This window comes from Lissotriton vulgaris, chromosome 3_1 (assembly GCF_964263255.1).
Source record: "Lissotriton vulgaris chromosome 3_1, aLisVul1.2, whole genome shotgun sequence".
Classification (NCBI taxonomy): domain Eukaryota; kingdom Metazoa; phylum Chordata; class Amphibia; order Caudata; family Salamandridae; genus Lissotriton; species Lissotriton vulgaris.
In genome coordinates this window covers 423387666-423406733 of record NC_141689.1, presented here as the reverse complement: position 1 = coordinate 423406733, position 19068 = coordinate 423387666, and the positions used below count along the sequence as shown (strand labels likewise).

At 46.9% G+C, this 19068-nt stretch overlaps 1 protein-coding gene across 1 annotated transcript in view; it reads right to left on the bottom strand.

The window, feature by feature from the left end:
• MTREX (Mtr4 exosome RNA helicase) overlaps window positions 1–19068 on the bottom strand; it is a 751215-nt gene that overhangs the window by 3726 nt on the left and 728421 nt on the right. The window lies entirely within an intron of this gene.

The window sequence follows — 19068 nt, the reverse complement described above, 5'->3', positions numbered from 1 at the left end:
GTTGTGTTGCTTCTAAACCTGCCCCTTCTCACAGCCATAGCATTTATAAAATAAACAGAACACATATGAAGCTTCTAACCAAAAGCATAATTCTTACACTAATGTCTACCTAAATCTTAATTTTTTTGTCTTTAACAATGAAAATTACCTTTAAATATAAATAACTACAAAATGGTTCTATTGATGTTTTTTAGCATTTGTTTTGGCACTAACTTAACATCAAAGAATGTTAACTTCTGCCCAAAAACACTACATGCATGATGATGAAGTCATGCATTAAGGATTGTGAATGGTTAGAGAGAGCAGAAGACTTTGAAGCTCAGTCAAACCACAGAAAACCTAGATGGAATTTTAATCAAACTAAACATCCTTACCTCCCACTGCAAGCTACTCAAAATTAATTTGGAGCATGGTGTTAAGCCTGCAGAGAACGGCGACCTATACAAAATCAACTTGTTGCTAATCTCACAAGTAGACATGTAATTTAGGTAAATAAATCCAATATGTTTGACTGAAATGCATGTGGACCAAATACATTTGACTTAATGCAAATGGTAGAAGAACAATCAAACATTTCGTAAATAGCACTTTGGACTACAAAAAATTGTCAGACAAGCTTGCAGCTTGAAACATCAAAGTACATAAAAGTTTCAACTTCCTTTGCAGCTACATCTGGCTTGATTATATAGCCCTCACTCTGCAAAGGGTTGAAACTAAAGCCTTTCAATCCCTTGAAATGACCAGTACAATTCCACCTCGCCTTAGGAAATCAAGATATAGTATGGATGAAGAGATATTAAACAATCTCACAAATGATATAGAAAGTATTACCTGTCAAATAAAACATATGCCAGACCAAAGGGTCTGCTTAAAAATGTCTACCTACAAATTGCCAGCACTTTAAAAGGGGTTCAAGGTAGCAAACTCAAGTCACAGCTTGGTCTTCCGTAGTGGCTATCATCTCCAAACAAGACAAGTACAGCTTCAAGCAGCAAATTACTGAGTGATCTGCGTTCTGAATTCGAACTACAACATCAATTTCCTATCAATGTGTCAGCACTCCAACTAATTAGTAATCTACATTTTTTATTCACTTTTCACCCGTACAGCCATGTAGCAGGCAAGGATTCCAAAAAAGGCAATTGATAAGGTGCATGGGCCTTCTAAGATTTATGAATAAATTTGAACTGGAGCAATTTCTTAAGGGATTTTCAAATTCTGAATTGCTGAAAAAAAAAAAAGAGTGAACGGTTTCTCATATCCACCCACAACTTTTTATAAGGGCCCAGACAAAGAGGTCAGTTCTAGTTCTTGAAATCCTTGCTATCTTTGAAGAAAAAAAAAATTCAAATGTTTATCAGAAAGTCCAATGGAAACTCTAACATAACTGTTTATGCAGATGAGATCACATTATCCGTTTCAAATGTGGCATAACAAAAGGGTTATTTCCCTGTTGGAGTAGTTTTGCAGCTTGAAGAATTTTCTGAATTCACATGATGTATATAATTCTGTCACCTAATGGTTGGATCCCACATTATTTGTCCTTTCTCGTTTGTTTGGGATGTGTAAGTTATGTTATTGGCCATATGGTGCCATATCTTTCCTTCAATAACGTTAGACATATGCCCCGGAAGCCCCGCAGTGTGGTCATCATTTTCAGATTCTCCTTCATTAAATGTAAAACTTCCTGTCTAATACCTTCTACTTCAATGAAACTCTTTTTCAAATTCACCTCAAACAGGGGAAGTGGGAAGGTTGATTGCAAATTCCAAACAGTTTTCAAGCTACAAAACAATCCCTACAGGTAACTATTTATTTTTGCGGTGTGAACCTTTTGTGGATTCACAAGCTGTGCACTGATTTTGTAGCAGGCTCCTCTTCTCTTGAGAAGCTGGGTTGACCAGATAGTGTATTTGCAAACAAGTATTTTAGCACTCTGTCCCACCTATGACTCCTTGCTAGCTTGAATGTCTACACAGTACTGCTTTGTGATGTGTGCATGGAAAGCACGTGGCCGCCATGTAGATGTCCTTTAAAGACAAGTCAGCAATGAAGATGAGCGTTGCTCACTTTTTCCTTGGTCTAACCATGACTTTTTATAGCATGTCTGAACTGTCCATCTAGTGATTGTTCCGTTAGGGACTGGGGAGACCTTCCTTATTCAGGTGCAAGAGATGAAAAATTGTCTACCCTTCCCGATTGGCTTTGTTTTCTTAAAGTAATGCATAACTTTCCTTTTAACATTTAGTATATGCATGACACTCCCTGCTAGTGATTAAGGGCTACTGGAAGAATGGAGGTAAGTGTATGGCTTGGTCAACATGGATATGTTGTACTACTTCTGCAATTTGTGGGTTTGTTCTCATTGTCCTATGCTAGTTTGGGCAGCCTTGAGATTTAGCCCCCATCCCACCCCAAATTGCTTGTGGATGTAGAACATGGTGGTTGTGTATCTGGATAAGAACGTTTTGAGTTCCAACATATTTATGTGCTCACCACCTTCTTGGGGCTCCATAGGACCTTGATGTTTAGATTGTCAATGCAAGAGAGTTGGTAGTTTGAATGGTCTGCCCACTTTACTGTTTGTATTTCACCACTGAAGCTGATTGAGTAAATATCTGTGACACACACTAGATCATCCCAACTTCCATTTGCCTGTGACCACTTCTGTAGTAGTCTCTCCTTAAGTGATCTCATGTGAAGTTGTGCACGAGACATGAGAGGTATGCAATGTTACCCATAATTTTCCCACCATTCTCACGGTCAGAAGTTGACCTTTCTGCTAGAAGCAAGTTTGCACTATTATTGCTTGGACTCTTTTGCACTGGGATAGCTTCCACTTTCAGGGAATTCAGCCTTGCTCCTAGAATGTATTCTACCTAAGTTCAAGAACTAGCACAGTTTTAGCTGTGTTCCTATAAGAGCATGCATACTGCCCTGCCACTTTTTGCCTTTACCAGCCAATCATCTAAATACAGGTAAGGAATATGCTACTTACCAGTATGCATCTGTTCTTGGCATAGAGGGCTGCAGAGTGGTACATTATGAATAGATCGCCATCTGGTGTTGGGCTCGGATGATTGCACTTGTTTTTCTCTTGGAGAAGCCTTTTGCAGTCACGAGACTGGTGACTACTCCTTTGGGTGCTAGTGCGCATGGGCATCGGCTCCATCCTTAGATTGTTTTGCCATAGTAGGGTTAGATGGCATAGTATGATAGAATACAGATAGAAATGCCCATGTAAGTGTATCTAAATAAGATAGTGTTGGAACAGACACAGGTTTCCGGGGAGGCTGGGAGGGCATGTACCACTCTGCAGCCCTCTATGTCAAGAACAGATGCATACTGGTAAGTAGCATATTCCGTTCGAGGCATATGGGCTGCAGATGGTACATTATGAATAGACTATACAGCAGTTATCTCCCTAGCGGTGGCCACCAGTGTCTGTTGCAACAGTCTGAAATAAAGTATTTAGTACAGCTTGTCCCACTCTAGCCTGTTGTGTTGCCATGGGTAGTGTTTTGTGAAGGTATGCGGTGTAACCCAGGTAGCTGCTTTGCATATGTCATCTAGGGGAATGTTACCCAAGAATGCCATAGATGCTCCTAGTTTACGTGTAGAGTGAGCTCTAGGAGGAACAGTTAATGTCCTCTTTGCTTTTAAGTAGCATATTTGTATACATTTTACAATCCACCTGGCAATGCCTGCTTTAGAGATAGGATTGCCCTTATGTGTAGGAGAAAACGCTACAAATAGTTGTTTTGTCTTTCTGAAAGTTTGTGTTCTTTCTATGTAGTACAATATTGCCCTTCTGACATCTAATGTATGTAGGGCTCTTTCTGCTACCGTCTGCGGTTTTGGAAAGAAGACTGGTAGTTCCACTGGCTGATCGATGTGGAGTGCTGAAATTACTTTAGGCAAGAATTTTGGGTTTGTTCTAAGAACCACTTTATTTTGGTGTAGCTGCATAAATGGTTCTTGTATTGTAAATGCTTGCAACTCACTTACTCTTCTGAGTGAAGTAATAGCTATAAGAAAGGCCACCTTCCATGTGAGGAATTGTATTTCACACCTATGCATAGGTTCGAAAGGTGGTCCCATTAGTCTGGTAAGTACTATGTTAAGATTCCAGACTGGGGCAGGCGGTAGTCTTGGTGGAATGACTCTTGAGGCCTTCCATGAAAGCTTTTATTGCTGGTACTTTAAACAGGGAAAGATGTTGTCTGTTTTGTAGGTACGCCACTATAGCTGCAAGATGTACTCTAATAGAGGTGTAGGTAAGGTTACATTGCTGCAAGTGCAGTAAATAGCAAATAATCTGTTTAGTGGATGCGTCCAGAGGGTTGATGTTGTTACTGTTACAGTATACAGCAAACCTTTTCCCCTTTGCTGCCTAGCATGCTCTGGTGGTAGGACGTCTTGCTTGCTTAATGATTTCCATACAGTCTAGAGGTAAATCTAAGTATCCAAATTCTATGACTTCAGGAGCCAGATCGCTAGGTTCAATTGTTTGGGATATGGGTGCATTATTTCTCCATGGCTCTGTGTAAGGTGCATGGGTAATAATCTCAGCTTTTGATGTGGCACCTGTGAGAGTTGCAGTAGCGCGGTGAACCACGGCTGTCTTGCCCACGTGGGTGCTACTAGTATCATTGTCATTGAATGTTGTTGCAGTTTCCGAACCACTAATGGAATTAGCGGGAGAGGGGGAAAAGCGTAAGCAAATTTGTTGGACCAATTTATCCATAGCGCATTGCCCTGAGACAGGTGGTGTGGGTACCTGGATGCGAAGTTTTGGCATTTTGCGTTCTGATGAGTGGCAAAGAGATCTATCTCTGGTTGTCCCCATCTTTGGAAGAATGGCTGCAGTATTTGGTTGTGCAGTTCCCATTCGTGTATTTGTTCTGACTCTCTGCTTAGGATGCCTGCTTTCTGATTTTGAACTCCTGGTAGGAGTTCGGCTAACAGATAGATCTTCTGAGGAATGGCCCATCTCCAAATGTCCTGTGCTAGTCTGGATAGTTGGAGAGTGTGTGTCCCCCCCCCTGTTTTTGAATATAATACATTGCAGTCATGTTGTCTGTTCTGATCAGGACTGCTTTGTTGAGGATTTGCATTTGGAAAGCTTTTAATGCTAGAAACACTGCTAGTAGTTCCAGATAATTGATGTGCAGTCTTTTTTGCTGTACACTCCATTTTCCCTGTACTGTATATTTCTCCATATGCGCTCCCCATCCGGTGAGCGATGCGTCCGCTGTTAGTATCACTTGTGGAATCGGTTCTAGGAACGACCGTCCCTTGGAAATGTTTGTTGTGTTCCACCACTTCAGAGAGCGATGTGTACGGTGGTCTACCAACACCAGATCTGTAATCTGACCTTGAGCCTGATTCCACTGTGTCGCTAGACTCTCCTGCAGTGGACGCATTTGTAGTCTGGCATATGGTATAAGCAGTATGCAGGAGGACATCATCCCTAATAGCTGCATGAACACTCGAGCTGTTAGTGAGTGTTGTGGTTGAAATTTTTGGATCATTGTTTGGATCCTGACTGGATTGGGGTATACTTTGGCTTTTTCTGTGTCTATAGTAGCCCCTAGGTATTGTTGAATCTTGTTTGGTTGTAGGTGGGATTTTGTGTAGTTCACCGTAAACCCTAGCTGGTTCAAGCAATTGAATGGTCTTGTGTGTTTTGAAGACATTCTTCCTGTGACTTGGCTTTTATTAGCCAATCGTCCAAGTAAGGGAAGACATGTATTTCTTGTCTTAGGTGTGCTGCAACTACTGCTAGGCATTTTGTGAACACCCTTGGTGCTGTTGTGACCCCAAATGGAAGGACTTTGAACTGATAATGTTGTCCTTCTACTACAAACCTGAGGTATTTTCTGTGGGCTTTGTGAATTGGGATGTGAAAGTAAGCGTCTTTTAGATCCAGTGTAGAAAGAAAGTCCCCTTTCTTCAGTAAAGGAAGTACTTGTTGGAGCGTGACCATGTGGAAATGTTCCGAGTCTATGTATGCATTCAGAGGTCTGAGGTCTCAGATTGGTCTTAGAGACCCGTCTTTTTTGGGGATTAGGAAGTATAGAGAGTCTACTCCTGTCCCTTGCTGAGTTTTTGGAACCTTCTCTATGGCATGCTTTTGTAGCAGTGATAGTACTTCTTGTTTTAACAATGTTAGATGATCTTGACTCATTGGACGCTGTCTGGGGGGGATGTTTGGTGGGGTAGCTGTGAGTTCCAGGCAATAACCATGTTGGATAATCTGTCTCACCCACCTGTCTGATGTGATGTTTTCCCAGACAGGTAGGAACTGTGATGAACGTCCCCCGACCGGTGTTATATGGTCGGGGAGGGGGGGGGGGGGGGGGGGGGGGGGGTTGTATTAAGTCACTGTTTTGGGGTTGGGGAGTTGCGGTTGTTATTATTTCCGCGACCTCTACCCTTGTTGTTGTTACCTCTGCAACTGCCTCTTGAATTACCTCTGGGTGATGTTGGTGTAAAAGAGGTAGATTGTTGGCTTGTGCCTGTATTTCTTGACCCCCCTCTATAGGTGGACCTACGAAGGAACCCCTTTGAGTTGGATGTTGTAATGCTCCCATTGATTTAGCCGTTTCTGTGTCTTTCTTCATCTTTTCTAAAGTCTCATCTGTTCCTGAGCCGAAAAGTGTTTTTTGGTCAAAAGGTTGGTTCAATAAAGATGTTTGTACTTCTTGTTTGAACCCTGAGACCCTAAGCCATGCATGTCTTCTTAACATGATACTGGTGTTGATGGATCTTGCTGCAGTGTCTGCTGCGTCTAATGCGCACTTAACGGAATTGAAAGTTATTATCTTCCCTTCCTGTATAAGCTGGTCTGCCCTTTTTTGATGTCCCTTAGAGAGATGTGTGATGAGTTTTTCTAACTCATCATAATGCGCTTGTTAGACCCGTCTGCTTCTGAGAGTCCCCTCACCACTATGATTTCTTTTGTTCCCATGTACCTCCCAAAATTTGTCGCTTTTCTTTGTCTACCAGGACCTTTTGTGTGCTGTTTCATGGGGCTGGATGTTCCTTGACGCCCAGTTGTTCACAAGGTTTTTGGCACCTATTTACAAGGCACCTGGCGAAACCTGTGACATTATAGACTGGGATTGGCAACCGGGCTCGAAGGCGGGGTCGGTACCACAAGGGGTCGGTTTTTTTGATAAGGGGACGTCGTCACTCACCGTTTGTATGTATGTGTATGCATGACCTCAAAATGGTGGCCATCCCTTTTCTTCCCTTCCCTTCCCTTTTCTTCATGTGAGTGACTCCCCTTGGAGCCTCCAAGAACCTTGACCTTTCAAGGTTTTGGCGCCCTTTTACTTGGCGCGCATTCCTGACAGGAAATTCTTTATTTTCCTCAGGTACACAAAATGGCTGCTCTAGAAACCCAGTATGGTGGCTGTTAGGGTCCCAAATACCTCTCAGAAGTGCCATGTCATTGGCCTAGCCCAAAGAAGGTTCTAGAACCTACTGGCACGAGCCAGCACCTCAGGGCACTGGCTATATAAGGTCCAGTCCCTGGCGGCCATTTTAGATGACCAGAAGACTAGATAGGATAATGATGATCCAGATCTAGGTGAAGAAGGAGATTCCAGACTTGACACCAGATTGACACCTGCCCTGTTGACCCCAGAGGCGGCTGGTAGCGTGGGCAGTAGAGCAAGCAAGGGTCACTGGCGTGGATCCTGACAGCTGTGTGTGCGGTGACCTCGCGCCTACAGCGCCTGCCCAGCGAGTGCCTCGTCACCCCCAAGAGACTGTGGCCGTTTTCGTGTGCCTGACCCTGCATCATAATTTTCCCATGGGTCTTCCTCATCTGGGATAGTGTCGTCATCTCCATGAGGTTCTCCCTCCCCTGCATCACTGTCTACATCTGTTTGAGGTGTAGATGGTCTTGGTGTAGAAGGTGGAGGAATAGCTGGCCTAGTGTGAGGAATAGGAGAAGAGGGTGAGTCTCTAGGCTGAGGAGAAAGGGGAGGAGTTGTATTTGTCCCCATTGTTCTCTTTTTAGGAGGAAGAGCTTTGTCATCTAGTTCATTCTTCCTCTTTTTCGGTGATTTTGTCACCACTTTGCCAGTTTGCGGATCGATAAACAAAGTCTTTTGTTTTGGATCTGTCTGCTGCTCCTGTGTCGGTACTAAAGTTTTTGGTTCCGAAAGGTGCCTTTGCTTCTGACCGTCAATGTTCTGTGTTTTTGGCATCGAGAATTTGCTCGATTCCGATTTTTTTCGGTGTCGAGTAAGTCTTCGACATCGAAGCATGTTTCTGTTTCGACATGGAATGTTTCGATGCCGAGCTTTCCTTTGTATGGAGCTTCGGTGTCGATGTCGACCGTTTCTCGGATCCGACATGGTGGGAGGCCGAGAGTTTCGGTTTCTGTTTCGGTTTTGTTGCCGGACCCGAAGGCGGGGCGTCGGAAACTTCCTTCGGTGGTCTGACCGGGCTCGAAGGCGGGGTCGGTACCACAAGGGGTCGGTTTTTTGGTAAGGGGACTTCGTCACTCACGGTTTGTTGAACGTCTATTTCCTCGACATCAGACTCGTCCCCTTCCGACCCCGACTCGTCTTCATGTTCCTCTTCTTCTTTAAGGTGCTGGTCTTCGAACAGCTCCGGGATTGCCTCCGACTGCATTCTTGAAACCTCGTGTCTTCGGGCTCGACGGTTTCTAATCGTCGATTTGGAGGAGAACGCTGAGCAGGCTTCGCAGTCCCTGGATTCGAGTTCAGGTGATAGGCAGAGATTGCACACCTCGTGTAGGTCCTTGTGTGGGAACTTAGCACCACACGTTGGACATCTCTTAAATGGAGTCCTTTCCATGGACTCCGGGCTGGACTACGTCGAGAAAGGCCTCCCGGTCTCGTCAACGTAGAAGAAAATGTTTATTGTTGGAGTCGAAACGCGTTGGAATGGAAATGAAATAGCGTTAGATAACAATACCGTCGAATTGGAAAGGGAATACGCGCCGAAATATCACTTTTTCTCGAAGTCGATCTGGAGCGCTTCGATCTTCATCCGAACCCGATGGCGGAAAAAACAATCTAAGGATGGAGCCGATGCCCATGCGCACTAGCACCCAAAGGAGGAGTCCTCAGTCTTGTGACAAAAGACTTCAAGAGAAAAACAAGTGCAATCATCCGAGCCAAACACCAGATGGCGATCTATTCATAGTGTACCATCTGCAGCCCATATGCCTCGAACACATGTATTTCCATTCTCTGCAGATGTGCTACTAGTGTGAGGTACTTTGTGAAAACCCTTGGAGCAGACTTCATTCCAAAAAGCAGGACCCTCAACTGATAAAGCATCTTTGTCCATGATTAACTGTAGGGATGTCCTGTGAACACTGTTCAATGGTAGGTAAAGATACGCTTACTTGGGGACTCTATAGTGGCCATATAGTCAGCTTTTTTCCAAATGTAGAATAACCTTCTGCAGTGCTGTCATCCTGAGTGTTTCTAAACATGTTCAGAGTACTTCAAACTAGTTTGGATCTGAGTGTCTTGACCAGTTTTGGTACAGAGAAATAAAGGAAGTAGACTCCTTGAGTCTTTTCCTTTTATGGTATCTGCACTATTGCTTTCTTGAGTAAGGTGTTGCTGAACTTGTCTTAGATGCAGCTGTTCTTTACTATATGTATTTGCTTGTGGTTTGTGTAGAACGTTTATACAGTAACCATGTTGGATTAAGTTCATTATCTATTTGTCAAAGGCGATTCTTTAATTCCTAGACAAAGCCTCTGATTCTGCCTTCATTATGTTTTGTGTAGGAGGGTCTCTGCTGCTAAGTCACCTGTTCAAGGGTCCTAACCCTCTCAGTGTGGTTCCTTTTCTTCTGGGTCTCCCCAAAAAGGTGTGCCTACAGAGGGATCCATGCTGCCACTGCTATGATGCAGCACTCAGTGGTGTAAAGGTGGCATGTGATGTTGACGGTTGTGAACTTCCTTTTTGGAGGTTCTCTTCTTGGAGTAATTCTCCCTGAAAAGGCCCTTTAAGTTTAAAAGTATTTATTGAAATTTTCAAAACAAAGGGGGCATTCAGTGGCAGCAGAAAGAGATATTTTCAAATAGGGAGGCAATCCGCAATTACAATCATAGGCTGAATAAGCAAGAGACAATCGGTAAAAAAAAAAAAGGAGTAAATAGCCATGTGGACCACAATGAATAGATTACCACTTTAGCAGGTGTACCCCCATAAAACACCCAAAACAACAACCCCCTTCCCCCACCCCGTCCGGTAGAGTCCCATGCTCCTAAAGCGCACCTCATTCCTGCACCCTTGTTTTCGCACATTAAGCAATTGGGAAAGATGGGGTGTTGTGCCAAAGATCTGAGCGACGCAGCACTCAGATAGTTGGACTGTGTGATCTTGTGGAATTCTGACGAGAGTAGTGTTATGAAGGGGCTCCACACTTTCCGGAAGGAAGCCAAGGAGTTGTTCAGGGTGGCTGGGATGCCCTCCATCCCCAGGATATACCAAAGCCTATGTAGTCAAATAGTGTGTGTAGGTGAAGTGGAGGAACCCCAGTGAGACAATATGTTTGGCAGAACTGCCCCGAGTGCCATACCCATTTGCCGTCCCCTCATGCTCTTGAGTGGATAAGTGATGGGGTTGGGAAGACCTAGAATGACAAACATGAAGTCTCGGGATTTGTGTGTCAAATAGGTCATCTACAGTGTCGAGGATCGTATTCCAGTAGGATGAGAGCCTTGAGCAGTCCCACAGAATGTGTAGGAGCGTACCGTCATTACCACAGCCGCGCCAGCAGGCAGGGCTCCTCTGCGTGTTGCCTTTGTGGAGGATCACTGGTGTAAGGTACCATTAAGTGGTGATTTTTTAATGGCCGTTTCTATGCTAGCTACATTCTTGGCTGTATGTTTGGCCCTGTAATAGATGCCTTCCCAGTCTGCATGAGGTCTCCCCCCAATTCCCTCCCCCAGTGCTGCTGGCTCGGCGTGGGATGTTGGCATGGGCAGTGTTGGAGCATGTCAAACAGTTCAGAAATCAGGCCCTTATCGTTAGTCTTCGTGAGAAGCCACCTCTCATATTGGGTCAGTCGACGACCTCCCTCCGCCCTCACCCCTGGCTGGAGTACCCAATGCCGCAATTGCAGATACCGGAAGTGTTCTGTTTTGGGAATCCCGTACTGCTGCTTCGTCTGGGGGAATGAGATGACACCCAAAAGGTCAAAGAGATGACCCACCGATCGGCACGATGTGTCCCACCAGGCCCCATATGCGTTGTCAGACCAGCCCGGGGTAAACTTGCTATTTCCAAAGAGTGGCGTCAGGGGGGATGGGAAGGTAGTAAGTTTCCAGGTTACCACTACTCTGTCCCAAACCAATATTCCTGTTTTAGTGATGGGAGATCTCATCAAGCTGCGTGGGCAATGAGCTTTTTTAAGGAAAGAAACTTCCAGACTCTGAAAAGAGCCATCTATTTTCGGATTCTGGCCTTGCCCATTCCACCAGGTACCTCAGATGGGTCCCCTTATAGTAGTTGAGGAGGTTGGGAATCCCCAGCCCACCCTGTTCTGGACGGCTTTACCCTAACTCCTTGCTCATGCGGGGTCGGGCCCCAGACCAAATGAACTGGTTAATGTCACGCTGCATAGAGACAATCACCCCAGGAGCGGCAGTGCCAGTAAAGTCTGAAACAAGAAGAGAGCCTTTGGGAGATGCGACATCTTGACCGCCACTACCCTGCCTATTAGAGAAAGGTGGTGTTTACCCCAGGCGTCCACGTCCTGCCTCACTCGTTTCACTAGCTTGGAATAGTTTAGCTGGATCGTCTGATGCATGGTCGCCGCCAAGTCTAATCCTAGGTACAGTATGGAGGCCTCCTTGCGGATGCCGGACAAGGAGTTGTCGTGCGTGTGAGTCAGGCAATGACTCCGGGTTCAGGTTGAGGATGAGTGATTTCCCCACAATAACTTGGTAGCCGGATACTTTGCCAAAGATATCAAGTTCCGTCAAAAAGGCCGGAAGCGAGGCGCTCAGGTTCACCAGCGCCGCTATCACGTCATCTGCATAGAGGCTGATCGGGTGCGTTTCCCCTCAGAGTGGGATCACTTGAATAGTGGGATTGTCCCTGACCCGCTGCACGAGAGGCTCGATATACAGGGTAAATAATAAAGGAGACAGGGGGCATCCCTGCCTGGTTCCCCTCTGGATCGCAAACGATCGTGAGGAGGTGCCATTTGCCCTGATGGAGGCTGTAGGGCTGTTGTAGCGGCATCCGACCCACTCCCGGATATTCTTCCAGAGTCCAAATTTAGTCAGTGTATGGCCCAGGAACCGCAAATCGACTCAGTCGAAAGCTTTTCAGCATCTACTGTCAGCAATAGCGCGTCCATTCGCGTTTGGTGAGCTTTGTCAATGAGATGTAGGATCCTCTTGGTGTTGTCCCCGCATTGGCGAGATTGAATTAACCCGGCTAGATCTGGTTCTATCAGGTTAAGCATATAGGGGCCCAGACGAGTGGCGAGTATTCCTGTCAATATCTTAAAGTCCACATTGAGTAATGATATGGGGCGGTATGAGCCGCATTGCAGCTTATCCTTGCCAGGTATCGGCAGGACCACCACGGCCGCCTCGAGCATTGTGGTCGGGATTGGATTCTCCATACCAAAGGAATTGAACAGTCTTACCAAAAGCGGGGACAGGATGTTACAAAATCTCTTTTAGTACAGGGCTGGGAATCCGTCCGGTTCGGGGGATTTGGGCAGTTTTGGGCGCAATATCACCATGACTACTTCCTCGATCCGGATGGGGTGTCTAGCATTGCCGCCTGGTCTGGAGTGAGAGTAGACATAGTGACCAATTGAAGATATTCTAGGGAGCTGTGATCAGAGGAAGCATCAGCGGGATATAGCTTCCTATAGTAGTCTCGGAAGGTCTGGGCTATGTCATTATCCCCTGTGATTTCCTTTTGATCTTCTCCCCGCAGTGAGGTCACTTGAGTCCGTTGCCTCAGTGCCCTAAGTCTATTGGCCAGGAGGCGGCCTGTACGGTTGCCGACGACGTAGAATGAGTGTTTTACCTGCCCACTACGTATTCCTCTCTATCTAGGTCGATCCTTGCCAATTGAGCCCGTGCAGCCTTGAGTTGTCTCCACACTCTGGGAGTCCCCGTCCTACAGTAGACACTTTCCAATTCCTGCACTTGAGGGGACAGGGCCTCTCAACTCTTTGCGTTCCTTGTTGTCAGCCGCCGCAATCGGCTCCCTCCGTACCACCGTCTTCAACATTTCACATAAAGTCGTCATTGCTACGTCTGGGGAGTCATTGAAGGCTAGATAGTCCTGTATGCAGTTAGTCAGTTGTTGCGCTACAGTTTTCTTATGGAGCATAGTTTCCCTGAGTCTCCAACAGCCCCTCGGGCGTGGGCCCATTGGTAGCGTTATAGATACTGTCAGCGCATCATGGTCTGAAAGGGCAGCTGGCTCGATGCTCACTTCCTTCACTACCTCCCTGATCTCCCTCGTGCCCAGGAAATGATCCAAGTGCGCGAATGATTTATGGGAGAGAGAGAAAAATGTGTATTGGGTGGAAGTCGGGTGTGCCTCCCTCCAAAGATCGCTCAAGCCATCTCGCGCAGCCATTCCTCCCCCCGTGACATCTCCCCCTCTGGAAGTAGGAGGTGTGGGATCTATCCTTTCTGGAGTCCATTACCAAGTTTAGGTCCCCCCGAATCAAAGTCATGCGATTCTGGGGAGCCATTGCATCTGTAAGCGCTGTCTGTAGGAACGCCTCTTGCCCTGCATTTGGGACATATATGGAGCCAATTACTAAGAGATGGAGCTCAAATTGTATATTATAAGCCAGGAGTCTCATTTTGAGTTCTGCTACTTTCTCCTTTACCATCCCTCCGCAGCGATGGGATAAGAGTATGCCACCCCTGTTTTTTTGTCCCCTGTGGAAGAAAAGTATTGGTGAGGGAACGATCTGGATCGCAGCCGGTGGTGGTCTAGTGCTAGAAGGTAGGTCTCCTGCAGGAGACAGATGACGGCCCCGTTTGCTCTAGGTATGACAGGACAGCTCGCCTTTTAACTGGGTTGTTGAGCCCTTTAACTTTGAGTGTTACTATCTTCACATCTCTGGTGGCCATCATCCTCGACAATAGTGAACGCTCGCCAGTACCCCGAGACCCGTGGTTCTCCCCATGGGGAAGCCCCCGCCCTCCAGCGCAGAAATATGTGAGTGTGCATGGTAAAAAGCCTCAAGCAGGCAAAGCGGTGTGCCTTTTAACATCCTAAGAACCGGACCCCATCCCCAACATGTAGCCAACCACCCCCCGTAATGAACCAAAAAGCAACATCGCATCAGTCTCAGCCCCTGAGATCTCCCTCTCCCTCGCCCCCCCCCCCCCAACCCGAACCTTGATCCCCTCCCCAGTCCCATATTGTCCAGGGCTTGCTAACCCCTTGTGCGAGTCCGTGGTAAAGTCCTAGTAGAGGGACTTTCTGCGGCCATCCGCCCCGGTCCCCCCGTCCTCTGAGTGGTGTGTCCACCCCATCCCAGCCGAACTACCAGATGAACTACTTAGCTGTCCCTCATTCAGGTGAGGCTTCACGATGTGGAGGTGACCCTTTAGAGAGAGACTTCAGCACTGACCGTCTCTCCAGCGCCATCACAGACGGGTCTGGTTTCAATGCTCGCTCTGTGCTTCGCCTCCCCGTTACCTTTTGCCATCGTTCCTGGGGGGCCTGCCTTTGTGCCAGAGTGGGATCCTCAAGTTGCTGAAACTTGCTGTCCCGTAGCGAGTTAGATTGGCAGAGTTTACCCTGCCACTTGAAGATTAGCCGGAAGGGGTGTCCCCATGAGAACGGCACTCCTTGACTTCGAAGATACGCCGTGGCCACCTTAAAGTCTCTCCACTTCTGAAGAGTTATCAGGTTTATGTCTTGGTAAAGGACTACCTGGTGGTCCTGGTACACGAGGGGCTGTTTGTCCCTAGCCGTGCGCAGAATGCGCTCTTTCAAGCGGAAGCTCAGAAGGTAGGCTAAAATGTCAGGTGGGGGTAGCGGCACCCGCCGCTGGAGCCACCCTCGGTGGGCCCTATCAATACGGATCTCAAAGTCCTCGGATTCACCCAGGACGAACCGGAAGATGCCTTGAAGGTAGGTGGCGACGTCTGACCCCTCCGTTTCAGATGTCACTCCCTTGACCCATATGTTATTTTGGCGGGAACGATTTTCCAAGTCTTCGGCGTGGGACTGAATGATCGATCTGCTGTTCCTTAAGAAGGTGAACCTCCTGCTGCAAGTGTTCTATCTCCTCAGACCGAGCTTGATTCTGGTCCTCAAGCGTGGCCACGCGTTCGCCCACTGCGTCGACATCTCTTCACACCTCTTTGAGCTCACAGGCGATGTCACTCTTCAGTGTGCAGAAATCTTCACGGAGGGTGCCAAAGAGTGTCTCCAGAAAAGAGCAGGTAACCGGGGCATCCAGGGAGGGGGTCACTCTCCGCTCCTGGGTGCTCTTGCGGGGGGAGGACCCTCCATTCCCCACTCCAGGCTGCGGGACCTTAGTCAGCATGTCCTTAAGAGACCTGTCCTTTCTCCCGCTGCCATGTTCGTTGCAGGAGCGGTCACCCCACTTAGGCCGTCAACATGGCGGTTAAACCGCCTGTGGCTCCTCTATTATCGCTGCGTCCCAGGGGCCGTACCGGCTGAGCTTCTAAACGCGCACCCCACCCTACACCTGCTGGGCTCTAACCAGTTGATGGCCTCCACAGGCCCGAGCCCCTGGCGCCAGGCATACTCAAATCTGGAACTCCAGTCCTCCTCACCTTTAACTCTAGGCCCAGCCACCGTTTTGCAGACCTTCCGCCCTCCAGACGCGGTGTCCAACCTAGCTTCCAGAAGCTGCCTCAAGGGTGCTGAGGCCCACAGCCGGGTTCCGCTAGTTAGTTAGAATGTTGCTGGTGATTGATTATCTAGCGTTGTTTATGCATCAACCCTAAGGAGTATTATCAGAAAGGTCGACAGATGAAGAAAGTGCCTGGTGGCTTTACATTCCCTTAAGCGTTCAAGGATAGAATCAGCTTTTCCCCCCAAAAAGGTGAGATCCATCAAGAGGAATTTCCATAAGAGATGCCTGCACATCTACAGAAAAGCCTGTGGATAACATCCACACATGGTGATGGAGCGCCGCACTAGTGCCAATTGCTCGCCTCAAGCAATCAGTAGTATCCAGACCAACCTGATTCACACATTTTGAGGCATTTTAGTCTTGAGTGGTTTGAGCAAAGGAAGCCATAAACCCTTCTGAGACAGTAGGCAAGATCTCACTGGCCATGTTCAGAAGCACTCTTTTCCGTTGGCAGCCTGTGGGAAAATGCACTGGCCTCTTGTAAATCACATATAAAAAGGTCATCATCACAATGTGGGGGTAAATCCTCACCATTACAACCATCGTCATATCCTAGTGGTGGCATATTCTGGTAAGAGTCTTAATTCGAAAAGCTGGTGGAATTTCAACGGACGGCTCCATGGCGTTGGTGGGGGAAGATGGGACTATACAGGAACTCAGTGGAGTCAGAGCTCCAACATCGGTTGGAGTCGCACCAGCATCGACAAAAGAGACTATCTCGGAGCAGGAATGGGAAATGGTACTGAGTAGGGGCAGAACTCAAAATGGGTTTGAAGGCTTAGACATAGAGGACTGATCTACTGGTAGTGATCTGACTGGATGGCCCTGTTGATTCTTGGGGCCCAGTGGATCCTTGGGGCCTAAAGGCGCTTAAATGGGAGCTGGAAAGCGTCAAAAACAAGAAACATGGTGCCCCTAAAGGCCTCGACCTGCTGCGGGGTCGCAGATGGTCTAGGAAACTCAGGGCGCATTGTAATCAACTGTGGTATCAGCCCCTGAACTCGAGATTGGCAGAGAGATCTAAAGGCACCTGGACGCCCTCAGAACTTCTCTGTGAATAGAGAGTGGCAGGATGGAGAAGAGTCTTACTTCACCTTCTTGTGCTTCTGCTTCGATTTAGCCTTTCACTTACTGGATGACCTTGGCCCCGAATAGGACATATTATAGGATTTGCCTCCAGAGTGGGAGTGAGTCCGCACACTTGAATTAAAGTAGGAGCGGCACTTGTGCAGTTTCTTTCTATGCTCGGCAACATAGCTTTGCTTTAAGGTCATAGATCGCCTTCAGGGCCGGAGAAGAAATTTATAGTGATTAGAGGCACACCTCATGTGAGTATGTAACCGACAATCACAGCCTGGTTCGACCCGGTTTTAAGTGGGGACACTGGAATTATGGGGACATTGGTATAAAGAATTCAGTATAAAAAAACAATCAAACGGACACAAAAAAAAAGGGAATGGACGTCTGGACCTGCATTAGACAGAGGAAATAAACTGACATTGACGCACAAGGGTGGAGCTTATATTCGGTGCGTGGGAGCTCTGCTGTAAAAATACCACAATAGAGACTAGGGAGTATTCTACAGGTGATGAATCTGCAATTAAATGCATCCATCTGAAATCCACATTACAGTACCATAATATTTATTAAGCTGAACCATGACATAGGCTTTATAAAAAAACAAATGAACAGGCTACTTACCTTCGGTAACTCTCTTTCTGGTAGAGACTATCTAGCTGCAGATCCCTAAACTTTTGAATGCTCCAAGCAACAGAGACTGGATCAGGAAACTTTTCAGCAGTACCTTTGCACACTGGAACGTGACACCGTTAGGCAGTTCGCTCCAAAAATGACATATCAAACTATATAGATACTATTTTCATATTCTGACATCAGTTGCTTTCGAGATGGTCAGCAACCGCAGACGCACAGCCCCAAAAGCAAATAGGTAGACAGTGTGCAAATTCCTAGAAATGGGATCTTATTAATGGATAGAGTTTAATCTCAGAATGGGGAGGATGGGAGGGCCGGTGAGGAATCTGTGGCTAGATACAGTCTAACAGAAAGAACATTACCGAAGGTTAGCAACTTGTTCTTCTGATAGAAGCTGTTCACTGTAGATTCCTCAGCTTTTGAATAGATACCAAATCAGTACCCATTTGGAGGTGGGTCTGTGAATAGAATCAAACCAAAAAGTCCTGCAGGACAGAGTGGACAAAATGCCCTTCTCTGCAAACCAGACTGTCTAGACAAAAGTGCTTTGTTAACGTCCGGAAGGATGCGGCCTGACAGATGTTTAGTAAAAGGATTCCGTGTGCTAGTCCAGTGGTAGCAGCTTTTGCCCTTATAAGATGAGCATGCAATCCTTCTGTAGGCTGATTTTTAGCCAATGCTCGTCATTTTTATGCAGAGCACAATCCAGCGTGAGATGGACCTTTTGCACAGCCTTGCTTTTTTTCACTCGAGAGACCACCACAAAGAGTTGATCGGCCCAACCAGTGTTCTTTGGTATGATAAATGTAGAAGCCCTGTGCTCTCTTGGGGTCAAAGCAACGGAGTCTCTCCTTTTAAAGGGGGTGAGGCAAAGCACAGAACGCCAGCAGGGTGAAGGTATGACAGACTGAAAACAGCATCACAACTGTCTGCAGGAAAGATGTGCACGTCCATAGAACCAGTTTGACTGGGGGTAGGGGGAGGAAGTAGTGTATGATGGATTGACACAGAGCTGGAAGGTTACCCACTTGATGTGCAGGGATGATGACCACGAGGAACACAGTTTAATAGTTAAAGAGCCGTTCGAGGCAGATTTGAAGCTGCTCAAGCAGAGTGCACATCAGAACCAGATTAAGGTCCCATTGGAGCATGATAAAAATCGAATCACTAATGATAGTCCTAATGACAAACCACAACCAACTTCTGATGCCAGACCCCTCTAGACAGCTTCTTTGGCCAAAAGGGCATGTACTTCCTATGGCAAAATAGAGAGATGGTCCTCGAGCAGTCATTGGGTGGAGAGTGGAAGGTGCGCTGAGGAAGAAATGTATGATAGAGCATACCCCTTGCCAACTATCTGCAGGACTCACCTGTACAAAGTGATCGCCTGCCAACCCAGAACGAAATCGCTGGATTCTGCTTCCAACCGGTTGGCTGTGATCTATCAAAGGCAGGCTAACCAGA